Below are 25,391 nucleotides of genomic sequence, written 5' to 3' on the forward strand. Positions count from 1 at the left end.
AGACAGCGCCAACACTCTGAGACAGCGCCAACACTCTGAGACAGCGCCAACACTCTGAGACAGCGCCAACACTCTGAGACAGCGCCAACACTCTGAGAGACAGCGCCAACACTCTGAGACAGCGCCAACACTCTCTGAGACAGCGCCAACACTCTGAGACAGCGCCAACACTCTGAGACAGCGCCAACACTCTCTGAGACAGCGCCAACACTCTGAGACAGCGCCAACGCTCTCTGAGACAGCGCCAACACTCTGAGACAGCGCCAACACTCTCTGAGACCGCGCCAACACTCTGAGACAGCGCCAACGCTCTGAGACAGCGCCAACACTCTCTGAGACAGCGCCAACACTCTCTGAGACAGCGCCAACACTCTCTGAGACAGCGCCAACACTCTCTGAGACAGCGCCAACACTCTGAGACAGCGCCAACACTCTGAGACAGCGCCAACACTCTGAGACAGCGCCAACACTCTGAGACAGCGCCAACACTCTGAGACAGCGCCAACACTCTGAGACAGCGCCAACACTCTGAGAGACAGCGCCAACACTCTGAGACAGCGCCAACACTCTCTGAGACAGCGCCAACACTCTGAGACAGCGCCAACACTCTGAGACAGCGCCAACACTCTCTGAGACAGCGCCAACGCTCTGAGACAGCGCCAACGCTCTGAGACAGCGCCAACACTCTCTGAGACAGCGCCAACACTCTGAGACAGCGCCAACACTCTGAGACAACGCCAACACTCTGAGACAGCGCCAACACTCTGAGACAGCGCCAACACTCTGAGACAGCGCCAACACTCTCAGAGACATCACCAACGCTCTCAGAGACAGCGCCAACTCCAGGCCTGGGGGAGGAACAGCATGTTATGTCTGATACTGTACTTACAACATGAAGTCCTGTTCCCAGCATGGCTGGTCCCCTCGCACCGTGATGGTCGTGCTTTTGACATTCTGCACCTTCAGTGTCACGTAGGCATTGAACTTATCTGGAAGAGAAGATGAGGGACAATTAACACTGTGCAAGTGATCCTAACACTCTGACCATTGCATTATTGGCCCAAAACTTTAAAGGATGTGTTAGTAAATAAATACATATTATCTATGGACAACCTCCTCACAGGAGACCTACTGGATGGAAACAGTATCTATGGACAACCTCCTCACAGGATAACTGCTGGATGGAAACAGTATCTATGGACAACCTCCTCACAGGAGACCTACTGGATGGAAACAGTATCTATGGACCACCTCCTCACAGGAGAACTGCTGGGTGGAAACAGTATCTATGGACAACCTCCTCACAGGAGACCTACTGGATGGAAACAGTATCTGTGGACCACCTCCTCGCAGGAGACCTACTGGATGGAAACAGTATCTATGGACAACCTCCTCACAGGAGACCTACTGGATGGAAACAGTATCTATGGACCACCTCCTCACAGGAGAACTGCTGGGTGGAAACAGTATCTATGGACAACCTCCTCACAGGAGACCTACTGGATGGAAACAGTATCTATGGACAACCTCCTCACAGGAGAACTGCTGGATGGAAACAGTATCTATGGACAACTTCCTCACAGGAACACCTGGTAGGCCTAACAATAGTTCTGCACAACAATGTTTTGGTAAACCCCATGGGAATTAATAGAAAATTCTAACAAAACTCTGATGACAAATACCCCTCTCCCACTCGTGTGGGGGCTGGGCCTAGGCCTACAGAAAGCACTGATAACCACAACAATCTGGTCTGTAAGACTACAGCTCATTCAAGTTCTATACTACAGAGAAAGTAGGAGTGACACTCCATTGCCAATGTACCAGCAACATGGTGACGAAAAGAGCTACAATATTTTAGGGAGGCATTGCATGGGACGGCAGAGATGGGCATTCAGAGAGGATTGGACGTTGGTGTGAGTGTGAGTGTGAGTGTGAGTGTGTGTGTGTGTGTGTGTGTGTGTGTGTGTGTGTGTGTGTGTGTGTGTGTGTGTGTGTGTGTGTGTGTGTGTGTGAGAGTGAGTGAGGCGCTGCAGAGATGGGCTTTATTATTCTCTTGCCAGGGGCCAGGCTGTAGAAGCTGCAGGGAGATAATTGGGGAGCAGATTGTAAATGCCAGCAGCATGAGAAGTCCGTCTCCCCGGGGAAGAAGCGGGAGGACTGGGGGGAGAGAGGAGAGGAGGACAAGATAAAGGAGAAGAGGCGAGGGGAAGAGGGGAGAGGAGAGAGGAAGCCTTGGGGTGAGAAGAGGGAGGACTGGGGGGAGAGAGGGCGGACTGGGGGGCCTCATTTACCAACAGATTTCAATTTCCATTCCTCTGACCCCTCGACAGTCTACAGCAGCCGTCAGACCCCTCGACAGTCTACAGCAGCAGTCAGACCCCTCGACAGTCTACAGCAGCAGTCAGACCCCTCGACAGTCTACAGCAGCAGTCAGACCCCTCGACAGTCTACAGCAGCAGTCAGACCCCTCGACAGTCTACAGCAGCAGTCAGACCCCTTGTCAGTCTACAGCAGCCGTCAGGCCCCACGACAGTCTACAGCAGCCTGGGAACATCCCTATACTGAACCCTACGGCTATTTGAGACACATCCAACTCTCTGGTTCCCTACCATGCTGAAGCCACTACACTGTTCAGACTGAGAAATGGCCACACTAGCCTTGCACTGATCTCCTTCTTACATGGTACTGTTCAGTCTATGGATGACAAACAGGGCATATTATCTCATTATCTAAACAATTATTCACAATCCATACGACCTCCGTTTCTATTGAAATATCTTCAGATTAACTTCACTCAATGACTGATGAATGTGCTCTCTCCATTAAGAAGAAGTAGCCCATTGTTCTCTTGTAAAGAGTTAAATCCCAAATGGTACCCTATTCCCTATATAGTGCATTACTTTAGACCAGGACTGGCACCCTATTCCCTATATAGTGCACTACTTTAGACCAGGACTGGCACCCTATTCCCTATATAGTGCACTACTTTTGACCACAGCCCGCACTATATAGGGTGGCATTTTGGACGTACCCAGAGACTAATATCATCTATACAGCTCGTTAGACATGATATGAAGGGGACGGGAAACTCAATCATGGTGGATTTCTGAGAGCAGACTGCAGAGAAATAATTCAACTAGCTCCCTGAAACAGAAGAAGAAGAAAACTATTCACTGGTAGACATTTTGTTGGTCGATTCATATTATTACACGGTGTAAAGACATCATTTCACCAAAGCTCATAAAACATGGTCTTGTACATAGCTAATTTTAGACCTCATAAAATGTATTCTTTATCCAAAACCTATTTGCAGTGGGTGAAAGATGTCAAATTTCAAATCAAAATCAAACGTATTTATATAACCCTTCTTACATCAGCTGATATCTCAAAGTGCTGTTCAGAAACCCAGCCTAAAACCCCAAACAGCAAGCAATGCAGGTGTAGAAGTCTATTATTAAAGCTACTGTTTCATTAGTGCATTATATTATTATTATGGCAGTTTATCACACAGGACCAAACCAAAAGTATTTATTTATTTTTATTTAAAAAGAGAAATGAACAGAAATGTTACCAATTAGAAATGTTTGATTGGTTTAAACATGCCACTCAACATAGAGTTGAGAGAGTTGTGCTATAGGCTAATCCAATGTTTCTTAAGACAGGTAGGCTATAACAATAAGGTTGTTATGAGAGTTGTGCTATAGGCTAATCCAAGGTTTCTTAAGACAGGTAGGCTATAACAATAAGGATGTTATGGAGTGGTGCTGGTATAATGGTGTCATGCATCTCAAACATAATAAAATATAACACCTCAAATCCCCAAAAGTCCCCCAAAATGGACACCTTCCCCCACAGACAAGAGTTAACACACACAAACACATTATTCCAAGCTACTAAAAAACACAATTGTAGTCTGATACAACTGTAACCCTCCATCTGTCCTCGTGCACCATTTAGAAATGAGCATCTGTATTAAGTGCTTAGAAAGTCATTATGCAGGGACCATTTAGCGTAAGAAAAAAATTACAAGTAGGAGACAGACAGATACACCGAGAGAGAAGTAGAGACAGACAGATACACAGAGAGAGAGAGAGAGAGAGAGAGAGAGAGAGAGAGAGAGAGAGAGAGAGAGAGAGAGAGAGAGAGAGAGAGAGAGAGAGAGAGAGAGAGAGAGAGAGACCGAGAGAGAGAGAGAGACCGAGAGAGAGAGAGAGACCGAGAGAGACCGAGAGAGAGAGAGACCGAGAGAGAGAGAGACCGAGAGAGAGACCGAGAGAGAGACCGAGAGAGAGACCGAGAGAGAGAGAGACCGAGAGACCGAGAGACCGAGAGACCGAGAGACCGAGAGATACACCGAGAGAGAGAAGTAGAGACAGACAGATACACCGAGAGAGAGAAGTAGAGACAGACAGATACACCGAGAGAGAGAAGTAGAGACAGACAGATACACCGAGAGAGAGAAGTAGAGACAGACAGATACACCGAGAGAGAGAGAGAGAGAGAGAGAGAGAGAGAGAGAGAGAGAGAGAGAGAGAGAAGTAGAGACAGACAGATACACTGAGAGAGAAAGAGAGAGAGAGAGAGAGAGAAGTAGAGACAGACAGATACACTGAGAGAGAGAGAAGTAGAGACAGACAGATACACAGAGAGAGAGAGAAGTAGAGACAGACAGATACACCGAGAGAGAGAGAGAAGTAGAGACAGACAGATACACAGAGAGAGAGAGAGAAGTAGAGACAGACAGATACACCGAGAGAGAGAGAGAAGTAGAGACAGACAGATACACAGAGAGAGAGAGAGAAGTAGAGACAGACAGATACACCGAGAGAGAGAGAGAAGTAGAGACAGACAGATACACAGAGAGAGAGAGAGAAGTAGAGACAGACAGATACACCGAGAGAGAGAGAGAAGTAGAGAGCTAAGCAGTGGAGCTTTTGAGAAATAAACAATGTTCCAATCTTTTTCAAAATCTCTCTCTCATATTTTTCTCCATCTCCTTTTCTCCGATTCTCTATCCTTATGCCTCGTCCTCTTCCCTCCATCCAGCCCAGGGTTGGGTCTCATCATGCTGGGAGAGGGACTATCGACCGGGGTCACACCTGTGTTACAGATCCTGGCTGCGCCCCCTAGGCACTGGGACAGTGGTGCTAATGATAGATCCAGACGTGACAGAGTCTGGAGACGCCGTGGAGAACGTTCTGCTGCCTGCAACATCCTCCAGCATGACCGGTTTGGCGGTGGGTCAGTCATGGTGTGGGATGGCATTTCTTTGTGGGGCCGCACAGCCCTCCATGTGCTCGCCAGAGGTAGCCTGACTGCCATTAGGTACCGAGATGAGATCCTCAGACCCCTTGTGAGACCATATGCTGACACATGCACATTTGTGGCCTGCTGGAGGTCATTTTGCAGGGCTCTGGCAGTGCTCCTCCTTGCACAAAGGCGGAGGTAGCTGTCCTGCTGCTGGGTTGATGCCCTCCTACGGCCTCCTCCACGTCTCCTGATGTACTGGCCTGTCTCCTGGTAGCGCCTCCATGCTCTGGACACTACGCTGACAGACACAGCAAACCTTCTTGCCACAGCTCGCATTGATGTGCCATCCTGGATGAGCTGCACTACCTGAGCCACTTGTGTGGGTTGTAGACTCTGTCTCATGCTACCACTAGAGTGAAAGCACCGCCAGCATTCAAAAGTGACCAAAACATCAGCCAGGAAGCATAGGAACTGAGAAGTGGTCTGTGGTCACCACCTGCAGAATCACTCCTTAATTGGGGGTGTCTTGCTAATTGCCTATAATTTCCACCTTTTGTCTATTCCATTTGCACAACAGCATGTGACATTTATTGTCAATCAGTGTTGCTTCCTAAGTGGACAGTTTGATTTCACAGAAGTGTGATTGACTTGGAGTTACATTGTGTTGTTTAAGTGTTCCCTTTATTTTTTTGAGCAGTGTATATATATATATCTCTCTCTTCATCCCTCTCTTCATCCCCCTCTTCAGTCCATTCATTATATCTCTCTTCAGACCTTCCTTACATCCCTCCCTCCATCTTTCTGGGCTCCCGAGTGGTGCAGCGGTCTAAGGCACTGCATGTCAGTGCTAGAGGCGTCACTACCGGCCCTGGTTCGATTCCAGGCTGTATCACAACCGGCCGCGATTCTCGAGTCCCATAGGGCGGCACACAATTGGCCCAGCGTCGTCCGGGTCTGGCCGGGGTAGGCCATCATTGTAAATAAGAATTTGTTCTTAACTGACTTGCCTAGTTAAATAAATAAAATAGAAAAGTGTTGTGTACACACAAAATATGACACAAAACATGCGTACGCCACTTTTCATGCAAAAAACTTGGCATTGATAAAAACTGAACTTGACGTGAGTGTGTTCTTAACGTTAGACCATGAGTGTACACAGTTTCTATTGCATTGGATAAAGGAAAAAGTAGCCTAGCAGGGAAAGGAAAGGGGGATACCTAGTCAGTTGTCAACTGAATGCCTTTAACTGAAATGTGTCTTCCGCATTTAACCCAACCCCTAAATCAGAGGTTCGGGGGGGGGGGGGCTGCCATAATCAACATACACGTCTTCGGCGCCCGGGGAACAGTGGGTTGGCGCCCGGGGAACAGTGGGTTAGCGCCCGGGGAACAGTGGGTTGGCGCCCGGGGAACAGTGGGTTGGCGCCCGGGGAACAGTGGGTTGGCGCCCGGGGAACAGTGGGTTCAACTGCCTTGCTCAGGCCTTGTAGCCTAGTGCAAATGGAGAATATACTGTCATGTTAAATTTCTCCAGTAGACAATATTGCGTTTTTACAGTAATACATAAATCATAACCATTGCAGAATAAAACATTTCTGGCCATGATGAGTTCATATTCCCACACAACAACCATGCACATCTCTCAGTTAATTGGGCCTGTTAAATAGGCTATTATCGTTTCTAGTTTTTGTTCTACGCATCCTAAAAGGACCGCGGTTTATAACATACAGTAGAATTTAACAGGGGAACAGACAGCTCATCTTTGGCATTGAAGTGTGTAGGCTACCATTGTAAGTAGGCCTAGGATACTGTAGTTTTCATTATTTTCCAAGTAGACAATGTTTCAGAATTTGTGGGCAGTGGAGCATATTTCGGTTCGATAGAAAGTAAATGCAAAACATTTAAATTCAAACGATCTGTTTACAAGTTCACAACAATTGGCAGCAATTGTCTTTGTCTTTCAGAAACAGTCAGATAAAGAAAACATTGTGCCAATACCTCCAAAAAGAAATTGATAAAGTTCACATTTGCTATTTCCCTTAGATAGCCTACAGTCTGGGCCTAATTCCAATACTTCCAACATATACAGCAAAATAAGGGCGTTATTGTCGCCATAAACAGTAAATAACGGCCGTTATTCAGGCAGAATTATAATGCTCGTTCACGAGGTCTGATTTATAACGGGAAACATGAGTATGTATGGCGTGACAAGTTTATAAATGTCTATATTTATGTGAGTGCGCAATCTTTTCAGAAATGTTGCATGCAGATATTTAGTTTAAACTGTACACCACGTTTAAAAGACGCTCCAGATCTTTACTAGATCCCTCTCTTCATCCCCCCTCCAGATCTTTACTAGATCCCTCTCTTCATCCCCCCTCCAGATCTTTACTAGATCCCTCTCTTCATCCCCCTCCAGATCTTTACTAGATCCCTCTCTTCATCCCCCCTCCAGATCTTTACTATATCCCTCTCTTCATCCCCCCTCCAGATCTTTACTAGATCCCTCTCTTCATCCCCTCTCCAGATCTTTACTAGATCCCTCTCTTCAGCCCCCCTCCAGATCTTTACTATATCCCTCTCTTCATCCCCCCTCCAGATCTTTACTAGATCCCTCTCTTCATCCCCTCTCCAGATCTTTACTAGATCCCTCTCTTCATCCCCTCTCCAGATCTTTACTAGATCCCTCTCTTCATCCCCCCTCCAGATCTTTACTATGTCCCTCTCTTCATCCCCCCTCCAGATCTTTACTAGGTCCCTCTCTTCATCCCCCCTCCAGATCTTTACTATATCCCTCTCTTCACCCCCCCCTCCAGATCTTTACTAGATCCCTCTCTTCATCCCCCCTCCAGATCTTTACTATGTCCCTCTCTTCATCCCCCCTCCAGATCTTTACTATATCCCTCTCTTCATCCCCCCCTCCAGATCTTTACTATGTCCCTCTCTTCATCCCCCCTCCAGATCTTTACTAGATCCCTCTCTTCAGCCCCCCCTCCAGATCTTTACTATGTCCCTCTCTTCATCCCCCCTCCAGATCTTTACTAGATCCCTCTCTTCAGCCCCCCCCCTCCAGATCTTTACTATGTCCCTCTCTTCAGCCCCCCCTCCAGATCTTTACTATGTCCCTCTCTTCATCCCCCCCTCCAGATCTTTACTATGTCCCTCTCTTCATCCCCTCTCCAGATCTTTACTAGATCCCTCTCTTCATCCCCCCTCCAGATCTTTACTATATCCCTCTCTTCAGCCCCCCTCCAGATCTTTACTATATCCCTCTCTTCATCTCCCCTCCAGATCTTTACTATGTCCCTCTCTTCATCCCCCTCCAGATCTTTACTATATCCCTCTCTTCATCCCCCCCTCCAGATCTTTACTATGTCCCTCTCTTCATCCCCCCTCCAGATCTTTACTATGTCCCTCGCTTCATCCCCCCTCCAGATCTTTACTAGGTCCCTCTCTTCATCCCCCCTCCAGATCTTTACTATGTCCCTCTCTTCATCCCTCCTCCAGATCTTTACTAGATCCCTCTCTTCATCCCCCCCTCCAGATCTTTACTATGTCCCTCTCTTCATCCCCCCTCCAGATCTTTACTATGTCCCTCTCTTCATCCCCCCTCCAGATCTTTACTAGGTCCCTCTCTTCACCCCCCCTCCAGATCTTTACTATGTCCCTCTCTTCATCCCTCCTCCAGATCTTTACTAGATCCCTCTCTTCATCCCCCTTCAGATCTTTACTATGTCCCTCTCTTCATCCCCCCTCCAGATCTTTACTATGTCCCTCTCTTCATCCCCCCTCCAGATCTTTACTATATCCCTCTCTTCATCCCCCCTCCAGATCTTTACTAGATCCCTCTCTTCATCCCCCCTCCAGATCTTTACTAGGTCCCTCTCTTCATCCCCCCTCCAGATCTTTACTATGTCCCTCTCTTCATCCCTCCTCCAGATCTTTACTAGATCCCTCTCTTCATCCCCCCTCCAGATCTTTACTAGGTCCCTCTCTTCATCCCCCCTCCAGATCTTTACTATGTCCCTCTCTTCATCCCCCCTCCAGATCTTTACTAGATCCCTCTCTTCATCCCCCCCCTCCAGACATTTATTAAATCCCTTTCTCTCTCTCCAGAGCTGCTTGCATCGCACTGGGCCTCATCTCTCTCTCCAGAGCTGCTTGCATCGCACTGGGCTTCATCTCTCTCTCCAGAGCTGCTTGCATCGCACTGGGCCTCATCTCTCTCTCCAGAGCTGCTTGCATCGCACTGGGCCTCATCTCTCTCTCCAGAGCTGCTTGCATCGCACTGGGCCTCATCTCTCTCTCCAGAGCTGCTTGCATCGCACTGGGCCTCATCTCTCTCTCCAGAGCTGCTTGCATCGCACTGGGCCGCTTTGGGGACGGAGGTTAAAAAAAAAACACTAATCTCGTGACAGCGGGATAAGAGAGGCGAGTGGATATGAGAAGAGTATCTGATCAAAAAGTGAATTACAAGACAATAACAGCAAGAAGTGCAATCCATTCTCTGTTTCAGGACAGACCTAACAGGATACCGCTACTGTATGAAATGGCTTTTGTGTCTTCAGATTATTTGATTTTTGAGGGTTTGGCCTATCGGCCATTGTGGATTGGTATCAGCAGGTTTTGCGAAATGGGACAATGTTCATATAAGTTATGCTAGTGTTGGTATCAGGGAGAAATACATACTGGTCTGAAAATAGTACAAAGGATTCATTCAGGATATTCATCTGGTGTGTCATCAGGTAGATATAAGAGGTAAATGGATCATAGCATTGGCAGAAGGAACTTTAAAATGGGAGGACGGCGCATAGTAATGTCTGGAACGGAGACAATGGAATAGCATCAAACACATGGACATGTTTTCCTTTTGTCCGCTACCATTCTAGTCATTTCTATGAGCCGTCCTCCCCTCAGCAGCATCCTCTGGATCCTTGATTCTGTGTACAGCTAAGCAGGTCTGAATGACGAGGCTGCAGGACTTTCATCCATCAGTCTGAGCTCGTCTATAATGGCTTCGGCTAAAGGTGAGGGGGTTAATCAGAGAATAATCCATCATTCTGTTAAGCGACTGCCAGCTCTGTCTGGGAATAAAGGACATGGAATGGTCTGTCTGACTGTGTGTGTGTGTGTGTGTGTGTGTGTGTGTGTGTGTGTCTGTGTCTGTGTCTGTGTGTGTGCATCCATGTGGGTAGTGCTTTATGACCTCTCCAACACAGCATGATAGCTGATGGTTTCTAGCATCCCTGCTGAGTGTCTGTATCCCTTAGAATATCTATTTTTTTGGTTTACCTTTAACCAGGTAGGCCAGATCACCTTTATTTAACCAGGTAGGCCAGTTGAGAACAAGTTCTCATTTACAACTGCGACCTGGCCAAGATAAAGCAAAGCAGTGCGACAAAAACACAGTTACACATGGAATAAACAAGCGTACAGTCAATAACACAATAGAAAAAGTCTATACATAGTGTGTGCAAATGGCGTGAGGAGGTAAGGCAATAAATAGGCCATTGTAACGAAGTAATTACAATGTAGCAAATTAACAGTGGAGTGATAGATGTGCAGATGATGTGCAAGTAGAAATACTGGTGTGCAAAAGAGCAAAAAAGTAAATAAAAACAATATGGGGATGAGGTAGGTAGTTGGATGGGCTATTTACAGATGGAGTGCACAGCTGCAGCGATCGGTAAGCTGCTCAGATAGCTGATGCTTAAAGTTAGTGAGGGAGATGTCTCAAACTTCGGCGATTTTTGCAATTCGTTCCAGTCATTGGCAGCAGAGAACTGGAAGGCGGCCAAACGAGGTGCTGGCTTTGGGGATGACCAGTGAGATATACCTGCTGGAGGGCGTGCTACGGGTGGGTGTTGTTATGGTGACCAGTGAGCTGAGATAAGGCAGAGCTTTACCTAGCAAAGACTTATAGATGGAGCCAGTGGGTCTGGCGACGAATATGCAGCGAGGGCCAGCCGACGAGAGCATACAGGTCGCAGAGGTGGGTGGTATATGGGGCTTTGGTGACAAAACGGATGGCACTGTGATAGACTGCATCCAGTTTGCTGAGTAGAATGTTGGAGGCTATTTTGTAAATTACATCGCCGAAGTCGAGGATCGGTAGGATAGCCAGTTTTACGAGGGTATGTTTGGTAGCGTGAGTGAAGGAGGCTTTGTTGCGAAATAGGAAGCCGATTCAAGATTTAATTTTGGATTGGAGATTTTTAATGAGTCTGGAAGGAAAGTTTACAGTCTAGCCAGACGCCTAGGTATTTGTAGTTGTCAAAACCTTCCAGAGTAGTGATGCTAGTCAGGCGGGTGTGGGCAACGATCGGATGAAAAGTATGCATTTAGTTTTACTAGCGTTTAAGAGCAGTTGGAGGCCACGGAAGGAGTGTTGTATGGCATTGAAGCTCGTTTGGAGGTTAACAGTGTCAAAAAAAGGGCCAGATGTATACAGAATGGTGTCGTCTGCGTAGAGGTGGATCAGGGAATCACCCGCAGCAGGAGCGACATCGTTGATACAATTGAAGTCGGATGTTTACATACAACTTAGTCAAATACATTTAAATTCAGTTTTTCACATTCCTGACATTTAATCCTAGTAAATATTCCCTGTCTTAGGTCATTTAGGATCACCACTTTATTTTAATAATAGTGGAGAGAATTATTTATTTCAGCTTCTATTTCTTTCATCACATTCCTAGTGGGTCAGAAGTTTATATACACTCAATTATTATTTGGTAGCATTTCCTTTAAATTGTTTGACTTGGGTCAAACGTTTCAGGTAGCCTTCCACAAGCTTCGCACAATAAGTTGGGTGAATTTTGGCCCATTCCTCCTGACAGAGCTGGTGTAAATGAGTCAGGTTTGTAGGCCTCCTTGCTCGCACACGCTTCTTCAGTTCTGCCCACAAATTTCTATGGGATTGAGGTCTGGGCTTTGTGATGGCTACTCCAATACCTTGACTTTGTTTTCCTTAAGCCATTTTGCCACAACTTTGGAAGTATGCTTGGGGCCATTTGGTAGACCCATTTGAGGTCAAGCTTTAACTTCCTGACTGATCTCTTGAGATGCTACTTCAATATATCCACCCCTGTAGTAGAGCCCATAACACCCCTGTAGTGGAGCCCATAACACCCCTGTAGTAGAGCCCATAACACCCCTGTAGTGGAGCCCATAACACCCCTGTAGTGGAGCCCATAACACCCCTGTAGTGGAGCCCATAACACCCCTGTAGTGGAGCCCATAACACCCCTGTAGTGGAGCCCATAACACACCTGTAGTGGAGCCCATAACACCCCTGTAGTGGAGCCCATAACACCCCTGTAGTGGAGCCCATAACACCCCTGTACAGCCCAAAACACCCCTGTACAGCCCATAACACCCCTGTAGTGAAGCCCATAACACCCCTGTAGTGGAGCCCATAACACCCCTGTACAGCCCATAACACCCCTGTAGTGGAGCCCATAACACCCCCGTAGTGAAGCCCATAACACCCCCGTAGTAGAGCCCATAACACCCCTGTAGTGGAGCCCATAACACCCCTGTAGTAGAGCCCATAACACCCCTGTAGTAGAGCCCATAACACCCCTGTAGTAGAGCCCATAACACCCCTGTAGTGGAGCCCATAACACCCCTGTAGTGGAGCCCATAACACCCCTGTAGTGGAGCCCATAACACCCCTGTAGTGGAGCCCATAACACCCCTGTAGTGGAGCCCATAACACCCCTGTAGTGGAGCCCATAACACCCCTGTACAGCCCATAACACCCCTGTAGTGGAGCCCATAACACCCCTGTAGTAGAGCCCATAACACCCCTGTAGTGGAGCCCATAACACCCCTGTAGTGGAGCCCATAACACCCCTGTAGTGGAGCCCATAACACCCCTGTAGTGGAGCCCATAACACCCCTGTAGTGGAGCCCATAACACCCCTGTAGTGGAGCCCATAACACCCCTGTAGTGGAGCCCATAACACCCCTGTAGTGGAGCCCATAACACCCCTGTAGTGGAGCCCATAACACCCCTGTACAGCCCAAAACACCCCTGTACAGCCCATAACACCCCTGTAGTGAAGCCCATAACACCCCTGTAGTGGAGCCCATAACACCCCTGTACAGCCCATAACACCCCTGTAGTGGAGCCCATAACACCCCCGTACAGCCCATAACACCCCTGTAGTAGAGCCCATAACACCCCTGTAGTGGAGCCCAAAACACCCCTGTAGTGGAGCCCATAACACCCCTGTACAGCCCAAAACACCCCTGTACAGCCCAAAACACCCCTGTACAGCCCATAACACCCCTGTAGTGAAGCCCATAACACCCCTGTACAGCCCATAACACCCCTGTAGTGGAGCCCATAACACCCCCGTAGTGAAGCCCATAACACCCCCGTAGTAGAGCCCATAACACCCCCGTAGTAGAGCCCATAACACCCCTGTAGTGGAGCCCATAACACCCCTGTAGTAGAGCCCATAACACCCCTGTAGTAGAGCCCATAACACCCCTGTAGTAGAGCCCATAACACCCCTGTAGTAGAGCCCATAACACCCCTGTAGTGGAGCCCATAACACCCCTGTAGTGGAGCCCATAACACCCCTGTAGTGGAGCCCATAACACCCCTGTAGTGGAGCCCATAACACCCCTGTACAGCCCATAACACCCCTGTACAGCCCATAACACCCCTGTACAGCCCATAACACCCCTGTAGTGGAGCCCATAACACCCCTGTAGTGGAGCCCATAACACCCCTGTACAGCCCATAACACCCCTGTACAGCCCATAACACCCCTGTACAGCCCATAACACCCCTGTAGTGGAGCCCATAACACTTCCGTACAGCCCATAACACCCCTGTAGTGGAGCCCATAACACCCCTATAGTGGAGCCCATAACACCCCTATAGTGGAGCCCATAACACCCCTGTAGTGGAGCCCATAACACCCCTGTAGTGGAGCCCATAACACCCCTGTAGTGGAGCCCATAACACCCCTGTAGTGGAGCCCATAACACCCCTGTAGTAGAGCCCATAACACCCCTGTAGTAGAGCCCATAACACCCCTGTAGTAGAGCCCATAACACCCCTGTAGTGGAGCCCATAACACCCCTGTAGTGGAGCCCATAACACCCCTGTAGTAGAGCCCATAACACCCCTGTAGTAGAGCCCATAACACCCCTGTAGTAGAGCCCATAACACCCCTGTAGTGGAGCCCATAACACCCCTGTAGTGGAGCCCATAACACCCCTGTACAGCCCATAACACCCCTGTAGTAGAGCCCATAACACCCCTGTACAGCCCATAACACCCCTGTACAGCCCATAACACCCCTGTAGTAGAGCCCATAACACCCCTGTAGTAGAGCCCATAACACCCCTGTAGTAGAGCCCATAACACCCCTGTAGTGGAGCCCATAACACCCCTGTAGTGAAGCCCATAACACCCCCGTACAGCCCATAACACCCCTGTAGTGGAGCCCATAACACCCCTGTAGTGGAGCCCATAACACCCCTGTAGTGGAGCCCATAACACCTCTGTAGTGGAGCCCATAACACCCCTGTAGTGGAGCCCATAACACCCCTGTAGTAGAGCCCATAACACCCCTGTAGTAGAGCCCATAACACCCCTGTAGTAGAGCCCATAACACCCCTGTAGTAGAGCCCATAACACCCCTGTAGTAGAGCCCATTACACCCCTGTAGTAGAGCCCATAACACCCCTGTAGTAGAGCCCATAACACCCCTGTAGTAGAGCCCATAACACCCCTGTAGTGGAGCCCATAACACCCCTGTAGTAGAGCCCATAACACCCCTGTACAGCCCATAACACCCCTGTACAGCCCATAACACCCCTGTACAGCCCATAACACCCCTGTACAGCCCATAACACCCCTGTAGTAGAGCCCATAACACCCCTGTAGTAGAGCCCATAACACCCCTGTACAGCCCATAACACCCCTGTACAGCCCATAACACCCCTGTACAGCCCATAACACCCCTGTACAGCCCATAACACCCCTGTACAGCCCATAACACCCCTGTACAGCCCATAACACCCCTGTACAGCCCATAACACCCCTGTACAGCCCATAACACCCCTGTAGTAGAGCCCATAACACCCCTGTAGTAGAGCCCATAACACCCCTGTACAGCCCATAACACCCCTGTAGTGGAGCCCATAACACCCCTGTAGTGGAGCCCCCACCCCCCGTACAGCCCATAACACCCCTGTAGTACAGCCCATAACACCCCTGTAGTAGAGCCCATAACACCCCTGTAGTAGAGCCCATAACACCCCTGTAGTGGAGCCCATAACACCCCTGTACAGCCCATAACACCCCTGTAGTAGAGCCCATAACACCCCTGTACAGCCCATAACACCCCTGTAGTGGAGCCCATAACACCCCTGTAGTAGAGCCCATAACACCCCTGTAGTGGAGCCCATAACACCCCTGTAGTGGAGCCCATAACACCCCTGTAGTGGAGCCCATAACACCCCTGTAGTGGAGCCCATAACACCCCTGTAGTGGAGCCCATAACACCCCTGTAGTGGAGCCCATAACACCCCTGTAGTGGAGCCCATAACACCCCTGTAGTGGAGCCCATAACACCCCTGTAGTGGAGCCCATAACACCCCTGTACAGCCCAAAACACCCCTGTACAGCCCATAACACCCCTGTAGTGAAGCCCATAACACCCCTGTAGTGGAGCCCATAACACCCCTGTACAGCCCATAACACCCCTGTAGTGGAGCCCATAACACCCCCGTACAGCCCATAACACCCCTGTAGTAGAGCCCATAACACCCCTGTAGTGGAGCCCAAAACACCCCTGTACAGGAGCCCATAACACCCCTGTACAGCCCAAAACACCCCTGTAGTGAAGCCCATAACACCCCTGTAGTGAAGCCCATAACACCCCTGTAGTGGAGCCCATAACACCCCTGTAGTGGAGCCCATAACACCCCTGTAGTGGAGCCCATAACACCCCTGTAGTGGAGCCCATAACACCTCTGTAGTGGAGCCCATAACACCCCTGTAGTGGAGCCCATAACACCCCTGTAGTAGAGCCCATAACACCCCTGTAGTAGAGCCCATAACACCCCTGTAGTAGAGCCCATTACACCCCTGTAGTAGAGCCCATAACACCCCTGTAGTAGAGCCCATAACACCCCTGTAGTAGAGCCCATAACACCCCTGTAGTAGAGCCCATAACACCCCTGTACAGCCCATAACACCCCTGTACAGCCCATAACACCCCTGTACAGCCCATAACACCCCTGTACAGCCCATAACACCCCTGTACAGCCCATAACACCCCTGTACAGCCCATAACACCCCTGTAGTAGAGCCCATAACACCCCTGTACAGCCCATAACACCCCTGTACAGCCCATAACACCCCTGTACAGCCCATAACACCCCTGTACAGCCCATAACACCCCTGTACAGCCCATAACACCCCTGTACAGCCCATAACACCCTTGTACAGCCCATAACACCCCTGTACAGCCCATAACACCCCTGTACAGCCCATAACACCCCTGTAGTAGAGCCCATAACACCCCTGTAGTAGAGCCCATAACACCCCTGTAGTAGAGCCCATAACACCCCTGTACAGCCCATAACACCCCTGTAGTGGAGCCCATAACACCCCTGTAGTGGAGCCCATAACACCCCTGTAGTGGAGCCCCCACCCCCCGTACAGCCCATAACACCCCTGTAGTACAGCCCATAACACCCCTGTAGTAGAGCCCATAACACCCCTGTAGTAGAGCCCATAACACCCCTGTAGTGGAGCCCATAACACCCCTGTACAGCCCATAACACCCCTGTAGTAGAGCCCATAACACCCCTGTACAGCCCATAACACCCCTGTAGTGGAGCCCATAACACCCCTGTAGTGGAGCCCATAACACCCCTGTAGTGGAGCCCATAACACCCCTGTAGTAGAGCCCATAACACCCCTGTAGTAGAGCCCATAACACCCCTGTAGTAGAGCCCATAACACCCCTGTAGTGGAGCCCATAACACCCCTGTAGTAGAGCCCATAACACCCCTGTACAGCCCATAACACCCCTGTACAGCCCATAACACCCCTGTAGTAGAGCCCATAACACCCCTGTACAGCCCATAACACCCCTGTACAGCCCATAACACCCCTGTACAGCCCATAACACCCCTGTACAGCCCATAACACCCCTGTACAGCCCATAACACCCCTGTACAGCCCATAACACCTCTGTACAGCCCATAACACCTCTGTACAGCCCATAACACCCCTGTAGTAGAGCCCATAACACCCCTGTAGTAGAGCCCATAACACCCCTGTAGTAGAGCCCATAACACCCCTTTAGTAGAGCCCATAACACCCCTGTACAGCCCATAACACCCCTGTAGTGGAGCCCATAACACCCCTGTAGTGGAGCCCCCACCCCCCGTACAGCCCATAACACCCCTGTAGTACAGCCCATAACACCCCTGTAGTAGAGCCCATAACACCCCTGTAGTAGAGCCCATAACACCCCTGTAGTAGAGCCCATAACACCCCTGTAGTAGAGCCCATAACACCCCTGTACAGCCCATAACACCCCTGTAGTAGAGCCCATAACACCCCTGTAGTAGAGCCCATAACACCCCTGTAGTGGAGCCCATAACACCCCTGTAGTAGAGCCCATAACACCCCTGTACAGCCCATAACACCCCTGTAGTGGAGCCCATAACACCCCTGTAGTAGAGCCCATAACACCCCTGTACAGCCCATAACACCCCTGTACAGCCCATAACACCCCTGTAGTGGAGCCCATAACACCCCTGTAGTGGAGCCCATAACACCCCTGTAGTGGAGCCCATAACACCCCTGTAGTGGAGCCCATAACACCCCTGTACAGCCCATAACATTTAAGTCATTTACATTTAAGTCATTTAGCAGACGCTCTTATCCAGAGCGACTTACAAATTGGAAAGTTCATACATATTCATCCTGGTCCCCCCGTGGGGAATGAACCCACAACCCTGGCGTTGCAAGTGCCATGCTCTACCAACTGAGCCACACGGGACCACACGGGAGCCACACCGAGCCCATAACACCCCTGTAGTGGAGCCCATAACACCCCTGTAGTGGAGCCCATAACACCCCTGTAGTGGAGCCCATAACACCCCTGTAGTGGAGCCCATAACACCCCTGTACAGCCCATAACACCCCTGTAGTAGAGCCCATAACACCCCTGTACAGCCCATAACACCCCTGTAGTGGAGCCCATAACACCCCTGTAGTGGAGCCCATAACACCCCTGTAGTGGAGCCCATAACACCCCTGTAGTGGAGCCCATAACACCCCTGTAGTGGAGCCCATAACACCCCTGTACAGCCCATAACACCCCTGTAGTAGAGCCCATAACACCCCTGTACAGCCCATAACACCCCTGTAGTGGAGCCCATAACACCCCTGTAGTGGAGCCCATAACACCCCTGTAGTGGAGCCCATAACACCACTGTAGTAGAGCCCATAACACCCCTGTAGTGGAGCCCATAACACCCCTGTAGTGGAGCCCATAACACCCCTGTAGTGGAGCCCATAACACCCCTGTAGTGGAGCCCATAACACCCCTGTAGTAGAGCCCATAACACCCCTGTAGTGGAGCCCATAACACCCTTGTAGTGGAGCCCATAACACCCCTGTAGTGGAGCCCATAACACCCCTGTAGTGGAGCCCATAACACCCGTGTAGTGGAGCCCATAACACCCCTGTACAGCCCATAACACCCCTGTAGTGGAGCCCATAACACCCCTGTAGTGGAGCTCATAACACCCCTGTAGTAGAGCACATAACACCCCTGTAGTAGAGCACATAACACCCCTGTAGTGGAGCCCATAACACCCCTGTAGTGGAGCCCATAACACCCCTGTAGTGGAGCCCATAACACTCCTGTAGTAGAGCCCATAACACCCCTTTAGTAGAGCCCATAACACCCCTGTACAGCCCATAACACCCCTGTAGTGGAGCCCATAACACCCCTGTAGTGGAGCCCCCACCCCCCGTACAGCCCATAACACCCCTGTAGTACAGCCCATAACACCCCTGTACAGCCCATAACACCCCTGTAGTGGAGCCCATAACACCCCTGTAGTGGAGCCCATAACACCCCTGTAGTGGAGCCCATAACACCACTGTAGTAGAGCCCATAACACCCCTGTAGTGGAGCCCATAACACCCCTGTAGTGGAGCCCATAACACCCCTGTAGTGGAGCCCATAACACCCCTGTAGTGGAGCCCATAACACCCCTGTAGTAGAGCCCATAACACCCCTGTAGTGGAGCCCATAACACCCTTGTAGTGGAGCCCATAACACCCCTGTAGTGGAGCCCATAACACCCGTGTAGTGGAGCCCATAACACCCGTGTAGTGGAGCCCATAACACCCCTGTACAGCCCATAACACCCCTGTAGTGGAGCCCATAACACCCCTGTAGTGGAGCTCATAACACCCCTGTAGTAGAGCACATAACACCCCTGTAGTAGAGCACATAACACCCCTGTAGTGGAGCCCATAACACCCCTGTAGTGGAGCCCATAACACCCCTGTAGTAAAGCACATAACACCCCTGTAGTGGAGCCCATAACACCCCTGTAGTGGAGCCCATAACACCCCTGTAGTAGAGCACATAACACCCCTGTAGTGGAGCCCATAACACCCCTGTAGTGGAGCCCATAACACCCCTGTAGTAGAGCCCATAACACTCCTGTAGTAGAGCCCATAACACCCCTGTACAGGAGCCCATAACATCCCTGTAGTAGAGCACATAACACCCCTGTAGTGGAGCCCATAACACCCCTGTAGTGGAGCCCATAACACCCCTGTAGTAGAGCCCATAACACTCCTGTAGTAGAGCCCATAACACCCCTGTACAGGAGCCCATAACACCCCTGTAGTGGAGCCCATAACACCCCTGTAGTGGAGCCCATAACACCCCTGTAGTGGAGCCCATAACACCCCTGTAGTAGAGCCCATAACACTCCTGTAGTAGAGCCCATAACACCCCTGTACAGGAGCCCATAACACCCCTGTAGTAGAGCACATAACACCCCTGTAGTGGAGCCCATAACACCCCTGTAGTGGAGCCCATAACACCCCTGTAGTGGAGCCCATAACACTCCTGTAGTAGAGCCCATAACACCCCTTTAGTAGAGCCCATAACACCCCTGTACAGCCCATAACACCCCTGTAGTGGAGCCCATAACACCCCTGTAGTGGAGCCCCCACCCCCCGTACAGCCCATAACACCCCTGTAGTACAGCCCATAACACCCCTGTAGTAGAGCCCATAACACCCCTGTAGTAGAGCCCATAACACCCCTGTAGTAGAGCCCATAACACCCCTGTAGTAGAGCCCATAACACCCCTGTACAGCCCATAACACCCCTGTAGTAGAGCCCATAACACCCCTGTAGTAGAACCCATAACACCCCTGTAGTGGAGCCCATAACACCCCTGTAGTAGAGCCCATAACACCCCTGTACAGCCCATAACACCCCTGTAGTGGAGCCCATAACACCCCTGTACAGCCCATAACACCCCTGTACAGCCCATAACACCCCTGTAGTGGAGCCCATAACACCCCTGTAGTGGAGCCCATAACACCCCTGTAGTGGAGCCCATAACACCCCTGTAGTGGAGCCCATAACACCCCTGTAGTGGAGCCCATAACACCCCTGTACAGCCCATAACATTTAAGTCATTTACATTTAAGTCATTTAGCAGACGCTCTTATCCAGAGCGACTTACAAATTGGAAAGTTCATACATATTCATCCTGGTCCCCCCGTGGGGAATGAACCCACAACCCTGGCGTTGCAAGTGCCATGCTCTACCAACTGAGCCACACGGGACCACACGGGAGCCACACCGAGCCCATAACACCCCTGTAGTGGAGCCCATAACACCCCTGTAGTGGAGCCCATAACACCCCTGTAGTGGAGCCCATAACACCCCTGTAGTGGAGCCCATAACACCCCTGTACAGCCCATAACACCCCTGTACAGCCCATAACACCCCTGTAGTAGAGCCCATAACACCCCTGTACAGCCCATAACACCCCTGTAGTGGAGCTCATAACACCCCTGTAGTGGAGCCCATAACACCCCTGTAGTGGAGCCCATAACACCCCTGTAGTGGAGCCCATAACACCCCTGTACAGCCCATAACACCCCTGTACAGCCCATAACACCCCTGTAGTAGAGCCCATAACACCCCTGTAGTGGAGCCCATAACACCCCTGTAGTGGAGCCCATAACACCCCTGTAGTGGAGCCCATAACACCCCTGTAGTGGAGCCCATAACACCCCTGTAGTAGAGCCCATAACACCCCTGTAGTGGAGCCCATAACACCCCTGTAGTGGAGCCCATAACACCCCTGTAGTGGAGCCCATAACACCCCTGTAGTGGAGCCCATAACACCCCTGTAGTGGAGCCCATAACACCCCTGTAGTAGAGCCCATAACACCCCTGTAGTGGAGCCCATAACACCCTTGTAGTGGAGCCCATAACACCCCTGTAGTGGAGCCCATAACACCCCTGTAGTGGAGCCCATAACACCCCTGTAGTGGAGCCCATAACACCCCTGTACAGCCCATAACACCCCTGTAGTGGAGCCCATAACACCCCTGTAGTGGAGCTCATAACACCCCTGTAGTAGAGCACATAACACCCCTGTAGTAGAGCACATAACACCCCTGTAGTGGAGCCCATAACACCCCTGTAGTGGAGCCCATAACACCCCTGTAGTAAAGCACATAACACCCCTGTAGTGGAGCCCATAACACCCCTGTAGTGGAGCCCATAACACCCCTGTAGTAGAGCACATAACACCCCTGTAGTGGAGCCCATTACACCCCTGTAGTGGAGCCCATAACACCCCTGTAGTAGAGCCCATAACACTCCTGTAGTAGAGCCCATAACACCCCTGTACAGGAGCCCATAACATCCCTGTAGTAGAGCACATAACACCCCTGTAGTGGAGCCCATAACACCCCTGTAGTGGAGCCCATAGCACCCCTGTAGTAGAGCCCATAACACTCCTGTAGTAGAGCCCATAACACCCCTGTACAGGAGCCCATAACACCCCTGTAGTGGAGCCCATAACACCCCTGTAGTGGAGCCCATAACACCCCTGTAGTGGAGCCCATAACACCCCTGTAGTAGAGCCCATAACACTCCTGTAGTAGAGCCCATAACACCCCTGTACAGGAGCCCATAACACCCCTGTAGTAGAGCACATAACACCCCTGTAGTGGAGCCCATAACACCCCTGTAGTGGAGCCCATAACACCCCTGTAGTGGAGCCCATAACACTCCTGTAGTAGAGCCCATAACACCCCTGTACAGGAGCCCATAACACCCCTGTAGTAGAGCACATAACACCCCTGTAGTGGAGCCCATAACACCCCTGTAGTGGAGCCCATAACACCCCTGTAGTGGAGCCCATAACACCCCTGTAGTGGAGCCCATAACACCCCTGTAGTAGAGCACATAACACCCCTGTAGTAGAGCCCATAACACCCCTGTAGTGGAGCCCATAACACCCCTGTAGTGGAGCCCATAACACCCCTGTAGTAGAGCACATAACACCCCTGTACAGCCCATAACACCCCTGTAGTGGAGCCCATAACACCCCTGTAGTGGAGCCCATAACACCCCTGTAGTGGAGCCCATAACACCCCTGTACAGCCCATAACACCCCTGTAGTAGAGCCCATAACACCCCTGTAGTGGAGCCCATAACACCCCTGTAGTAGAGCCCATAACACCCCTGTAGTAGAGCACATAACACCCCTGTAGTAGAGCCCATAACACCCCTGTAGTGGAGCCCATAACACCCCTGTAGTAGAGCCCCACAGACAGCTTCATCCATAATTAAGAGAAGAGGAGTTATGGAAGTAAATAAGTAATATTCTGTCACACTCAAGACGGAGAGCGCCCAGGCAGCCTGACATTTACTGGGCCCATCTTCTCTAATGAATACTGTAGTACTCTATGGCTGCTGACTGGGGGAGGGCGTGCATATGTGTGTGTTTGTGTGTTGAGAATCAAATTGGGGTGCGTAACAGATAGACTCTGAATCAGTCAGCTTCAGACTCTGAATCAGTCAGCTTCAGACTCTGAATCAGTCAGCTTCAGACTCTGAATCAGTCAGCTTCAAACTCTGATTCAGAGTCTGAATCAGTCAGCCTGATTCAGAGTCTGAATCAGTCAGCCTGATTCAGAGTCTGAATCAGTCAGCCTGATTCAGAATCAGTCAGCCTGACTCTGAATCAGTCAGCCTGACTCTGAATCAGTCAGCCTGACTCTGAATCAGTCAGCCTGACTCTGAATCAGTCAGCCTGACTCTGAATCAGTCAGCCTGACTCTGAATCAGTCAGCCTGACTCTGAATCAGTCAGCCTGACTCTGAATCAGTCAGCCTGACTCTGAATCAGTCAGCCTGACTCTGAATCAGTCAGCCTGACTCTGAATCAGTCAGCCTGACTCAGAATCAGTCAGCCTGACTCAGAATCAGTCAGCCTGACTCAGAATCAGTCAGCCTGACTCAGAATCAGTCAGCCTGACTCTGAATCAGTCAGCTTGACTCTGAATCAGTCAGCTTGACTCTGAATCAGTCAGCTTGACTCTGAATCAGTCAGCCTGACTCTGAATCAGTCAGCCTGACTCTGAATCAGTCAGCCTGACTCTGAATCAGTCAGCCTGACTCTGAATCAGTCAGCCTGACTCTGAATCAGTCAGCCTGACTCAGAATCAGTCAGCCTGACTCAGAATCAGTCAGCCTGACTCTGAATCAGTCAGCTTGACTCTGAATCAGTCAGCTTGACTCTGAATCAGTCAGCTTGACTCTGAATCAGTCAGCTTGACTCTGAATCAGTCAGCCTGACTCTGAATCAGTCAGCCTGACTCTGAATCAGTCAGCCTGACTCTGAATCAGTCAGCCTGACTCTGAATCAGTCAGCCTGACTCTGAATCAGTCAGCCTAAGTCAGCTTGACTCTGAATCAGTCAGCTTCAGACTCTGAATCAGTCAGCTTCAGACTCTGAATCAGTCAGCTTCAGACTCTGAATCAGTCAGCTTCAGACTCTGAATCAGTCAGCTTCAGACTCTGATTCAGAGTCTGATTCAGAGTCTGATTCAGAGTCTGAATCAGTCAGCCTGACTCAGTCTGAATCAGTCAGCCTGACTCAGAGTCTGAATCAGTCAGCCTGACTCAGAGTCTGAATCAGTCAGCCTGACTCAGAGTCTGAATCAGTCAGCCTGACTCAGAGTCTGAATCAGTCAGCCTGACTCAGAATCAGTCAGCCTGACTCAGAATCAGTCAGCCTGACTCAGAATCAGTCAGCCTGACTCAGAATCAGTCAGCCTGACTCAGAATCAGTCAGCCTGACTCTGAATCAGTCAGCCTGACTCTGAATCAGTCAGCCTGACTCTGAATCAGTCAGCCTGACTCTGAATCAGTCAGCTTGACTCTGAATCAGTCAGCTTGACTCTGAATCAGTCAGCCTGACTCTGAATCAGTCAGCTTGACTCTGAATCAGTCAGCCTGACTCTGAATCAGTCAGCCTGACTCTGAATCAGTCAGCCTGACTCTGAATCAGTCAGCCTGACTCTGAATCAGTCAGCCTAAGTCAGCTTGACTCTGAATCAGTCAGCCTAAGTCAGCTTGACTCTGAATCAGTCAGCTTGACTCTGAATCATGTGCTGTGTGACCACTGAGATTTAAGACATCTCAATCTGACTCCTGAGATAGATAGACAGTGAATCAATGATTGTGTCTGAAAAGAATCAACAGTCAGTCTGGTCAGAGACAGGCTGAATCAATGGGAGGAGATGAGGAAGAGGTGGATGGTGAGAGAGAGTTGTGTGGGTGATAAGTTAATTAAAGACATGCTCCAGAACTTGTTTGATACCATTATATTCACTCCATTCTAGACATTTCTATGAGCAGTCCTCCCCTCAGCAGCCTCCTCTGGATCCTTGATTCTGTGTACAGCTAGCAGATCTGAAATGGCGAGGCTGCAGAACTTTCATCCATCACTCTGAGCTCCGCTGTAATGGCTTGGCTAGAGCTGAGGGGGTTAATCAGAGAATAATCCATCATTCTGTTAGCAACTGTCA

Source organism: Salvelinus alpinus, chromosome 19 (genome assembly GCF_045679555.1).
Source record: "Salvelinus alpinus chromosome 19, SLU_Salpinus.1, whole genome shotgun sequence".
In the NCBI taxonomy this organism is placed as follows: domain Eukaryota; kingdom Metazoa; phylum Chordata; class Actinopteri; order Salmoniformes; family Salmonidae; genus Salvelinus; species Salvelinus alpinus.